Below are 11739 nucleotides of genomic sequence, written 5' to 3' on the forward strand. Positions count from 1 at the left end.
ACTGATCTGTTGGTCATGCTGTGGGCCAGAATGACACTGTCCTGCTTTTGTCTTCCCCTTAGGCACAAGTGCTCTCATAGTCGGTAAATTTTGGGAAGGGCTGGATGAGGAGCTCTAGCACCCTGAACAGTAAGTATGCTCTTACACGAGTGAAACCTAAAAGGAGAGATCTGTGTCTCCTACATTACAGTTTCGGTTAGAAGGAAAGTAAGTCAAAATTCAGGCCATAGTGTGGCAAGACTGGTATCCTCACAGGCATACAGAGTGAGTGTCCTTGAGGGAAGGTTCTATACTGGCTTTAAAGTGTTACAGCTGAATAATCATCCTTCGTGTTGGTAGCTGGAGAGCCCTACTTCCTCTTTGATTTATAACCCAGGAGGTTTCCTCAGGATGGTATCACGCCCACTCCCACAAACTGGAAGCCACAAAGACCAACTTCCTTAGCCCATTTAAGAGGAGTGGTTTGGTGGCAGACTCTGTGGCAGAGGACAGCTCCTCCCTGGGCCTTACACAAGGCGGGAGCACAAGGCCCTTGAGTGCCGGGGCCAGGAGCTCCAGGGCTGTCGTCACCGAGCTGTTGAAAGGCTGCTGTGGACTAAAGGTTACAGAGGTTACAGACTGCTCTGCTCACCCCTTATCAGCCACCCTGCGGCAATAAGACTAATGCGCTAGATTAAACCTTGAGCAGAGGGAAACTCCTAAAGGTAAGCCTGTGTGAGATGTTTCTTAAAAGTAGAATTTATCTGCTTCCTCCTCTCTCTTCTGCCTTCCTGTGATCTGTCAAATAAATAAAATCTTTTTTTTAAAAAAAAAAGTAGAATTTATACTTTCATTTAAAGAACTCACTGGCAATCTTGAGTGGGACTAGATGTTTAGAGTTTAAAACGTATGGGTTATATTTTCTGTGCATTCAATGACCCTGTTTTACTGCCTAGGTATTTTCTTTGGCGTGATCTTCTTTCTTTCATCTGTCATTGCCTCTTGTTGGATAACTGTAAAGCGCAAAAAAGGGTAAGCATAGCCATATTGTCCTAGAAAATGTCTACGACTGTACCTGCCTCCTCTTGAGAGCCAAAGAGAAGTGAAAGTAAACCTCAAAAAAAAAACAAAACAAAACAAAAACCACTGCTACATAACCAGATGTAATAATTCATAATTATAAAGAAGGCCCTTGATGTACATTATGGACACTAAAAGAAATATATATGATATTAAGAACACCTAAAAAAAAAAAGTCTAGGATTTTATGGAGGATTAAAGTTTTACCAAAAAAAAAATTAGGCAGGAGGAATTTTTCCAAAAGTGTTGATGAGATACTTGGTATCCCAGTCTTGCTGAAACATTCCCAGCTCTGAGCTCTATACACAGACCTCATCCAGGCACTAGAAGTTACACAGTGTGTCCTGCAGGCCCACACAGCACAGGCTGCTAGTGTCAAAGAACTGAGGCTTTTTTTTTTTAAGATTTTATTTTATTTTTTAAATTTATTTGACAGTGAGAAAGATCACAAGTAGGCAGAGAGGCAGGCAGAGAGGAGGAAGCAGGCTCCCGGCTGAGCAGAGAGCCTGATGCCATCCCAGGACCCTGAGATCATGACGTGAGCCGAAGGCAGAGGCTTAACCCACTGAGAACTGAGGCTTTTTACAGGGCATTAAAAAGTAAATATTTTATAAACCCACCTAATTTTGAAACTTGCTAAAACCTTCCAAGGATTAGATCTAAATAAACATTTGTGACCAGGAAGAGAAGGCATTCAGCTTTTGTATTCGCTGATGTATTTAAAACAACATCTGTGAGGTCAAAGTCAGTAAGATCAATGTTCAACGGTGATAAGCAAATTCTATACCCATGAGACATAGCTCACACCTTCAAGCAGTTTGCTTCAGTAAACATTCTAAACACACACACACACACACACACACAGTCCCCAAAAACAAGCCTGACAGAAACTAAAGTTGCTACTTCACACAGGATGCCAGGGTACATGTTTTTGGTTTTGTTTAAGATTTTATTTATTTATTTGACACAGACCGAGATCACAAGTAGGCAGAGGCAGGCAGAGAGAGGAGGGGAAGCAGGATCCCCTCTGAGCAGAGAGCCCGATGTGGGGCTCAATCCCAGGACCCTGAGATCATGACCTGAGCTGAAGGCAGAGGCTTAACCCACTGGGCCACCCAGGCGCCCCAGGGTACGTGTTTTAAAAGCAGAATATCACAGCCAAGGGTCCTACAATCTAGTCAGGAACTCCATTTCATGATAAAATAATTAGTAGAGATTTACATTTAAGTTCAATCTTTAGCCTTCCTAAGTAATATTCTCTGTATGTTGTGGTTTGACAGATAAACACACATCGCTCTTCTTCATTATTTAAAAAAAAAAAAAGTGAAAGTAGCCCTGATACTTTATATAAGCAAAAGTCTTTGTGTCAATAAGCTTTTCCCCTTAACATTTTTTTAGTGCTATCGTTTGTGAGTCACTTTTTTAAAAAATTAGGCTTTTTAAAAAATTGAGGCTGAATGAAAGTTGGGGATTCTAATTTTCTATTTCCAGACCACTGTCCAGGTAAAACCAGCCAGGGCAAATGATTCTCTTTCTCTTAGAGACATTTACGACAGTCTCGCCCCTCCTCCCTTCTCCCAACGACTCCATTCAGTTTTCCCAGGTCCTGTTCTTAGTTCATCAACTGAGGGCTCGAATTCCCAATCCTAGCTATTGTTTCCCTCATGTAACTTAAGATTATTTCCTCATATTATTATCTACAGGCATAAAAAAGATTCGATATCCATTTCATAAAAATCATTTCCTTAGAAATGATTATCCTGTCTCATCAAAACACCCTCAGATCGCACACCATTTCTTCATACGCTCCATGTCTTAAAATCCGCCTCCTGTTGTTGCCATGTTCTTTCCGAGTGTGACGTGTGATGGCCTCGCACGAGCCTTCTGTGAGCAGCAGCAACCAGGGATGGGGTGGGGAAGAAGATTATGGTCTTCCCTAACCCAAAAGCTCAGGGAGCAAACCCCCAACCAGTAAAGTAACCCACTATCGAACCTATCATATAGTGATCCATAAACATTTTAAAACTTCTCTAAGCCTTTATTTTTTGGGCCCCTGTTTCACTTCTTGGGATAATGAGTGGATTACTATAAGAAAATGTTTTGTTTTCATGTTAGAAATTATATATAACTAACAGGAGGAAGTGCTGAGTTTAAATAATCAGAATCTCCAAGGTCCTTCTCTTGGAAGCAACTGGGTGATTAATCATTGTTCTATGTCCATGTATGGTGAAGCTGATAGACTATGGAGCTGAGCTGTGGCTTCTTATCTGGATCTCAAGCTTTCCTCACAGGAAGGGCAGGGAAGCCCTCTCACAGAAATGAGAGGGAAGTCATATGAGGCACAGAATAGAAGTGGAGGGGACTTTGGCTCTTGCCCTGCCAGCAGAGCAGTTTATGTCAGTGCCCTAAGACTGACAGAACAGTGTAGAAGGAACGGCCTGTTCTTCTGTGGGAGCTGCAGGATCAAACCAGGCCTGCCCAGTTTCATTTTGTGATAGCCCTCTGAGGGAATGTTTAGCACACTCATTTCATTCTGTAAATACTTGAGCAACTGCTCTGTCCCAGGGACAGTTCTGAGGCTGGTGTGAGTGTCCATTAGTGAAGATGGACTCCTTTAGGGAGTTCTCATTCCAGTGACGGGAGAGAGAGCACAAACGAGACACATAATTAATTATAATAAAGGGGATAAAGACTAGGAGAAAACAGAGCAGAGTAAGGGAGCTCGGGAACATGGGTGTGGGGGAGACGCCAAATTTAATACGATTAGGTGAGTCCCATTTGGGAGGGCTTTAAAGTGAGGTCATGTCTATGGGTGTATAGATAATATAGCCTTTCTAAGTTTGTCTAAGTTTAAATTCTTATAAGTCTTCAAACTGCTTATTTTTTTAAATTACTTTTTGTATGCCTTGTATAACCAGCAAGTGAGGAGTGAAGTGGCCAGAAGTGGTGTTAGCAGGGAAAAGTGCAGCTATAAATCCAAGTCACCGGCCTGAGGTGGTGGTTAGGGTCCAGCTGAAAGCAGTGTTGTAATTAGTGGCGTCTTCTCACGGTGGCGGTGTGATCCGGAACTGAAGGACCTGATGGCTATAACTAGCCCTCTCCTCCATCACAGGATTCTGCTCCAACTGTTTACCAGGTAGTACATTTCTAATTGTCCTATACTTACACTAGGTTTCAAGGTTGCTCTTTGTTTGAATATACTAACGCTGAATTTGGGGAGCAAGCCTGTTCTATTCTTTTTTTTTTTTTTTTTTAAAGATTTTATTTATTTATTTGACGGGCAGAGATTACAGGTAGGCTGAGAGGCAGGCAGAGAGAAAGGAGGAAGCAGGCTCCCTGCTGAGCAGAGAGCCCGATGTGGGGCTCGATCCCAGGACCCTGGGATCATGACCTGAGCCGAAGGCAGAGGCTTTAACCCACTGAGCCACCCAGGCGCTCCGAGTAAGCCTGTGCGAGACTAACATCACATCACTGATGATTTCCTATGCCTCCTTGATCTTTAGCTTTCCGAGTTTCAGGATGTCTAATTACTCCATGCATTTCCTCCCTCTGCCCCCACACCACACTGCCCACTCTATTAAATTATTATTTTTTTTAAATCTCTTGTGTCCTTGGTCTCTATTATACTCCTTAACAGTGCTCCTGGCAGAAAATGAGCTTCTTGTGAGCAGAGACCACCTATCATATCAGACTCAAAATCATTTTTATTTAGTGATTTCTGACTTCCACTTCTACAGTAGTCAGGATTAATAATAAGAATAACAATAATGGGGGTACCTAGGTGGCTCAGTCAATTAAGCGTCTGCCTTTGGCTTAGGTCATGATCCCAGGTTTCAGGGATCAAGTCCCATGTCAGGATCTCTGGTTAGCACGGGGAGTCTCTTTCTCCCTCTGCCCTTCCCTGCTGCTCACTGTCTGCCCCTCCCTTACAAAAATAAATAAATGAAATCTTAAAAAAAAAAAAATAACAACCGGTAATATATTTGCTTACAGAATACTTTAAAATATATTGTCTTTGGTCTCCAAAGGAACTCTGCGATGTAGATAGGCCAAATAACATCATTATCCCAAAGCAGAGAAGACTCCCAAAGCAGAGAATTTCAGTGACTTGCTTAAAATCATACCAGCGGGAAGTTGCTCAGGGTTAGGGCTTTGGTCTTGATGATGGAACTCAGAATCCTGAGTCCATTCGGCTTCCCAGTAACAATTTCAGCTGTCATAAGTTCTGAATCTCATTCTGTATCACCCAGAGCTGCATATAGTACAAAGGGGGAATATTTCCTTTTTTCTTCCAATATTGTCCCCCTATCAATTTTACTGAATTTTTTTAAGCTACTCTGGTACATTAGGCCAGTATCCTTCTAGAAAACAGTAGGAAATCTCTCCCTTTTTATGTTAGTCTGTTATTAGATATTTTATGCTAGTCTGTTATTATATTAGCTTATAAGAAAATTACAGTATTTCTGTAAAGGACTCTGTCCCTAGTAAGGTTTGGTGAAAATGTTCCTGTCCCTTCACACAGTCTAGCAAGTTCTGTAATTTAACATTACTGGCCTTTCACTAGCGAAAAATGTGTCATCTGCTTACTGTATATTTCACTGTATATTTATACAATAATTTGTGACAAAGATTAATTAGCAGAAGCCATGCATTGGTCACTCAGGAAAAATGTTAGACTGCTCCATTCACAGCCCATTTATCCCTGCCTCTTGTTTCTGCCTCTGACTCAGATAAGTCATTAAAATCTTCATTAGTCTGAGGCTTGGAGTACAAAACTATTAAGACCACTCATTATAAAGCATCCGTGCATTACTCCATGTTCCCATTAACTCCCATCAGTCAGGTGGCTAGGCATGTCCCACTCATCACTCAAAACCACTTAGAACCATTCCTCAGATAACCACTTAGCCATTGTTCCTTGGAAGCCCCTCCCTGAATACCAGCCAGTCCAACTCTCTGCTCTTCCTCACCCAAGGACCTCAAGTTGCCCTTCCTCGCCCTCTGAAATCTTTGGCTCCTGATTCACTCTTGCTCTTTGTCTTAAGGGATGCCCTCCTTGTAATTTCTAAGAAAGGGTAAAGAGTAACTGAGTAATGAAGTACTGGCAAGTGGCCAAGTGACTTAACTGTGCTTCCACCCTGAAATCCCTAATACCAACACATACTCAAAACCTAAAGGTACCAGGATGCATCATGTCTCATTTTCTGTACAGAGAAGTGCTTACTTGGCCCTTGAAGAGGCAGAGCAGTACACCACGTGAGATCCCAAGACTTGTGAACAGTGAGAGCTGTGTTCACTCCCACCTACTGGCTATGAAACCCCCAGGGAGACACTTCCCTTCTCTGAACTTCATTTTCCTGGTCTGTGAAATAGGGACAGTAGTTCCAAGCTCACTTAACACAGTACTTCACTTAGGATGAAGGTCAGAAAATGTGAGCTATTGGGGCACCTGGGTGGCTCAGTGGGTTAAAGCCTCTGCCTTTAGCTTAGGTCATGATCCCAGGGTCCTGGGATGGATCCCCGCCATCCAGCTCTCTGCTCAGCAGGGGAGCCTGCTTCCTCCTCCTCTCTGCCTGCCTCTCGGCCTGTTTGTGATTTCGGTCTGTCAAATAAATAAATAAAATCTTAAAAAAGAAAGAAAGAAAAAGAAAGAAAGAAAAAGAAAGAAAGAAAGAAAGAAAGAAAGAAAGAAAGAAAGAAAGAAAGAAAGAAAGAAAACGTGAGCTATGGTTCTTCAAATGTGATCGTTACTGGTGTCTCAAAGCATTAAATCCTTGGAAATACTGTCAGTCTTCCTATGCTTCATGACAAGGACTGCTGCTCTCCAAACTGTGGACGTTAATTGGACAGAACACAGAACTTCTACCTTCACTAAAGCAGAAGAGGAAGCTTTGAGTCAGACCCACTGTGCAGAGTCCCTGACCTTGTGAGGCTTCAATATCACAATCCAGCGGTAAAAGGTTATTTGCCAGTCAGAGCTGCTTTGGAAGGAAGTATTGCTTTAGGCAGGGACACTTCTCTGTAAGAATTCAGGCTCTTCTGACACAATGTACAGGGTGGTTTTCACAGCTTTTTCTCCTTCAAGTTTTGACTTAGTCTTGAAAGGTGGGATCTGGTTATGTTTTCCTTTTACGTATCTCACAAAGATTTCAGAAACTTAGATAAAGTCTGCCCTAAATTTCAAAGTGAAAGCCACGGACGAATTTCTTCCAAGACTGAAATGTATATAATTAAGCTATTTTCCTATTTTTCCTTTTCTGCCCATTAGCAAGAATACAGATGGGAAACCTAAAGAGATGATCCATTTACATCCTCAAGAAGACAACAGTGTAAAGCCTCAGACTCTGCAAACCAATCAGGAAGACAGCAGCAGGTACCTCATGTAAATCCTGAACTCATGTCTTGGAAAGCTCAAGTACTGAAAAATGAGAATAGGATCTACATAGGTTGCTGGTCTAGCTGGATCCCTGGAGCCGGGGGTCAGAAGGTACTACAGGAAGTGGAAATGCCTTGTTGCTGTTGTGTTGGATTCTGGCTGTTTCCAGCAGTTGGGTGAGGACTGCCATCTGCGCTGTGCACGGGCACTGTTTTCACAGAGCATTCCTGTATTTTTGTGCAGGGGTGCTGTGAACCTTTGAGAGGGAAGCTTTTGTTTTTCTTGTGGAACCCAAGCATTTGCCACGCGGAGGTGCCTCTGGGTCCCCCACTCCCCTTAAGTGCACAGGGTCACCTCAGGATCCTGTGGAGACTTTGCATTTCCTGCTTCCCAGCTCTGACTCAATTCTCTGCCTCACCTGTCCTCCTAGGACTGTTCTGTCCCTCTGTGCCCCTCCCCCGCCCCCAGGGGCTTGTCACCACACCTCATGCCTGCATTCCAGAACTGAGAGCCCCAGCCTGGCCTCACAGGTGTTGTGTAGTAAATGTTAAGCTGTTTGCTGAAGGATTGGGGTAAAAAGGGAGATTATGCTACAACCCAAATGGGCATACAACGTATAACTGAATAGTAGAAATCATGGAACCTAAAAGTAACTGTTTTTGTAAATAAGGTCTTACTGGAACGCAGCCTCCCTCACCTACTGTTGGCCTATTTACAACTACAACAGCAAAGCTGAGTAGAAACCACAGAGCCCCAGAGACTGTGTGTGTCTTTACAAAACTTAATTTAAAAACTGTTTCACAATGCTTTAAGTAGCATTTAATTCCTCTTCATTCCTGCCAGGTTACTGACCTACTAAACATTTTACCAGCTTTCTTCCAATTTAAGGTGCATTCATCAGGCTCGGACTCTATTTACCCAAGGAGCTCTCCCCAAAGTGCCCCAGTCCAAAGTGATGTCAATCTTTAAAACTCCCTGCACTTGCTGTCTGTAACATTTTTAAAATAAACTATTTCCTTTTAAGAATAATAAGTGCCCATTAAGGAAAATATAGAAAATAAAGAAAAATATTAAAAAATATAAAAATGACCTGAAATAGCCTCCACCCACTAGGTGGTATGCTTATGCTTGTTTGCCTACATTTACATGTTGCAGGGCTATCCACTGAAATTGTACTTACTTTATAATATTGAATTTTGATTTTGTTTTCACCAAATGACAACCATTTCCTTTATCAGAAAACCTATAAACCTATATTGCATAGTATTCAACACAATATTTCTTGTTTTTGCCTATTAACACTCTTCTATTCACTTGGTTATTCCTACATTCTACAAACATGGATTAGTCACTTTTTTTCAGTTTTTTTTTTTTTTTAATTTCAGAGAGAGAGAGAGCACAAGTCAGGGGAAAAGGAGAAAGAGTAATTCATCCCCACTGAGCAAGGAGCCCAATGTGAGCTTGTACCAGGACTTTGAAATTATGACCTGAACTGTGGTCAAATGCTTAACTGACTGAGCCACCCAGGCACTCCTGGATTAGTCAATTATGACATGTACCACACTTTGTATTTATGGGTAAGCACCTCCTTTTAAAATTTCCCTAAATTTCTGAGTAGAGACTTTATCAAATGAGAAGTATTAATATGTGAGTAAATTTACCAAAATTTTATTTTAACTAACATTTTGGAAGTGTTCTTTTGCATCAAGGTACATGTCTAACTGTTTACCTTCACCGTTGACAAACTTTTAATAAATGGTAGGAAGTCCTTAATGAATTTGTCTCCAATCTCTTTTCTAAGACCGCAGTTTTGGCCATAATGTTCTCGAGGAGCAGGGCTGATCATCTGTGGCAACATACGGTAGACAAGGAATGACTCAAAATCTGCACCCTGCGCCCAAGCCAGGTGCAAGGGCCGAGAGGGTGACACGGGTAAAGAGGCAGACTCCAAAGACACTGCTGCGTGCTAAAGGACATGAGAATGTTCAAAGATGACACAGGTAATAAATTATGTTGGGCAATCTTGTGAGGTGGAGAGAGGAACACGGAGGGATCAGGTGGCAGTAATAATAGGGGGTGTCAGGTGAGCGGCTGGGCCTCCGCAGGGATCTGTCCCCTGGTGGGAGGACAGTCATCCTGGCCTTAAGCATGGCCAGGGAAGTGTTTGGACATCTTGGACTATATGGTATCTTCTGCAAATCGTGACTGCCGTAGGGGCAGGACATGCTCTCGGAGGCAGAGCCTCGTCCAAACTACCAGCTCCTGTTTACTCTCCCTGCCATGGCCTGGCTCAGAGAAAAGAGAGAAGAAATATTTTGTGTGTTATGAGGGACCTCTATGTTTCTGGAACGAGGCTCTTTCTATTTAGTTGCTCAATTGTGAGAACACTTTTCCTTTGGCAAAAAAAAAAAAAAAAAAAGCGACGAGGAAAGATCAACTTCTTCATTAATCTCTCTCTTATCTACTCAGTGTCTCAACTTTGGCCGTATTTTCTTGGGCCCTACACAGCAACCACGAAGGAGGGCAGAAACACATCTTCTGAACTCGTCATTATGTGTAACGCTAGTATCACCATTTTAAGCAGCAAATTCTTGGGTTGTTCCCTTGTCACCCATGCTGTCACCTGAATAAAAATATCCTGCTATTTCAGTGCCCTTCCTTGACAAAGTACCACAGAGCTGAGGAACACCTTGAGTCACAATGTTGTTGGAAAGGAGCCTATTCAACAGAGTAAGATGTGAGACTCATACAGTGACAAACGTGACCTCGCAGAGACCAGACATGTGCCCAAGAAGATGCTGACACACTCCCAGGAGCCCGTAAAAGCTCCCTCCTCTTAGTGTGGATTACTGTCAGTCCTCCTGCTCTCCCCCGCTGAATGCACACCTCAGCTAGTAAGGGGAAAAGACTGCACTCAGGGTTTATAAATAGTCTCAGTTATGGAAAGGAAGACGGCGTCACTTTGGATTTCTGTTTACAAGCTTGTGATTTCCCTTTCTCACTTTCAAATAAATGTTCATACTATGGAATGGGCTCATTAATGAGAGGATCAAAATCCAGGAGGAAGATATGAAAAACAAATAAGTCACACATAATTATACTATTCAGTGATAACCACTGTTAATATTTTGCTTTTTGCTAACCTTTCTTCATACATGTTTGCTTCTTTATACACAGATCTTTCTTAATAGTCACTTTTTCTTCTGTAGAGCAAAATCTATTAGAACAGAAAAATATAGCTAGATCCGTTTTTGCTATCACTAGGAAAAAAGTATTTTCTGTTTATTATATACAATGCTGAAGCAACCACAGTGTCTTTTGTTTAGACAGAAGGGGGAGAGGTTTTCAAGAGAAACTTCTTAAACAATGAGATCTGGGGCTCTATTTCAAAAGCAATTTGTACTGTGTGTCTAAAACATACTAACTTAAATAAAAGGATAACTTTATTATAAAGCAAGTGACTTACTTTTTGTATAGATTCAGAATATACTCAATAAACTAGGAAACCATGAATTTAAGAGTTGCAACATTAATGTACAGGTCACTAAATAAGTGGTCCTGGAGTCCGTAACTGGTCCACACACTTACAGATCGGCCATGCTAACGATCTAGAAGATACCAGAATCTTTCTGGGTAGTTAACAACAGACTTGCATATGATGACTGCTAACTACTGTGTAATTCTGGGTTGCTTTTCAAGTGTATTGTGCCACACTTACCTTGATAAATATAAAGAGGGAACTGGATATCAACTTGAAGTTTTCTTTAAAATCATATAAGAAAGGGGGAAAAACAGCATTAACGAAGTCAACTGACAAACTAGGAGGAAAAAATTACAACCTATATCATAGACAAGGGTAACTGAGATATTTAGAGAGTAAAAAAGTCAAAGACCAAACCTCCTCGCCTCTCCTCCCTGTAAATAGGCAAAGGATATCCAACTGGGCCTTCAATAAAAGAAAGGCAAGTAACCAATCAATATATGAAAAGATCCTCAATGGTTTTGCTTAGTTGAAACTTGGGGAAACCTTGGGAAATATATTAGGTCTTGAGTTTCTGAAGAAGCACACTTTAAACAAGGGCTAGAAATTAACTGATGGGAATTGGCCTTTCTTAGAATTAACATTCCCTATCACAAGAAAAAAATGTAAATTTTTTTATCCCCCCAGAATGCAGTAGGTCAGTGAGCATTGTGATGACCATGCCATTGAATTTCAAAGAATTCATAAAATTTTTTGCCTGTGACATCAGTGATCCATGGGAAATCTTGCTTATACTAACTATGGGTGAAATACTGACCTGTCT

General features: G+C 41.7%; 1 long non-coding RNA gene across 4 annotated transcripts; it reads left to right on the forward strand.

The window, feature by feature from the left end:
* The first annotated feature begins 406 nt into the window (after positions 1-406).
* On the forward strand, positions 407-11180 carry LOC106003985. 4 transcript variants are annotated; one of them, XR_006608625.1, is made up of 5 exons: positions 2125-4195; positions 7328-7432; positions 8821-9012; positions 9237-9435; positions 9905-11180. It is a non-coding gene; the product is annotated as an uncharacterized LOC106003985 (long non-coding RNA). The 4 variants fall into 4 exon arrangements; XR_006608626.1 differs by lacking the exons at positions 2125-4195; positions 8821-9012; positions 9237-9435 and adding exons at positions 407-704; positions 936-1011 and having other exon boundaries at positions 10086-11180; XR_001176792.2 differs by lacking the exons at positions 8821-9012; positions 9237-9435 and having other exon boundaries at positions 2132-3826; positions 3978-4195; positions 10086-11180.
* Positions 11181-11739: the final 559 nt, after the last annotated feature.

This window comes from Mustela putorius, unplaced genomic scaffold, assembly GCF_011764305.1.
Source record: "Mustela putorius furo isolate JIRA1106 unplaced genomic scaffold, ASM1176430v1.1 tig00001012_pilon_pilon_pilon, whole genome shotgun sequence".
Classification (NCBI taxonomy): Eukaryota; Metazoa; Chordata; class Mammalia; order Carnivora; family Mustelidae; genus Mustela; species Mustela putorius.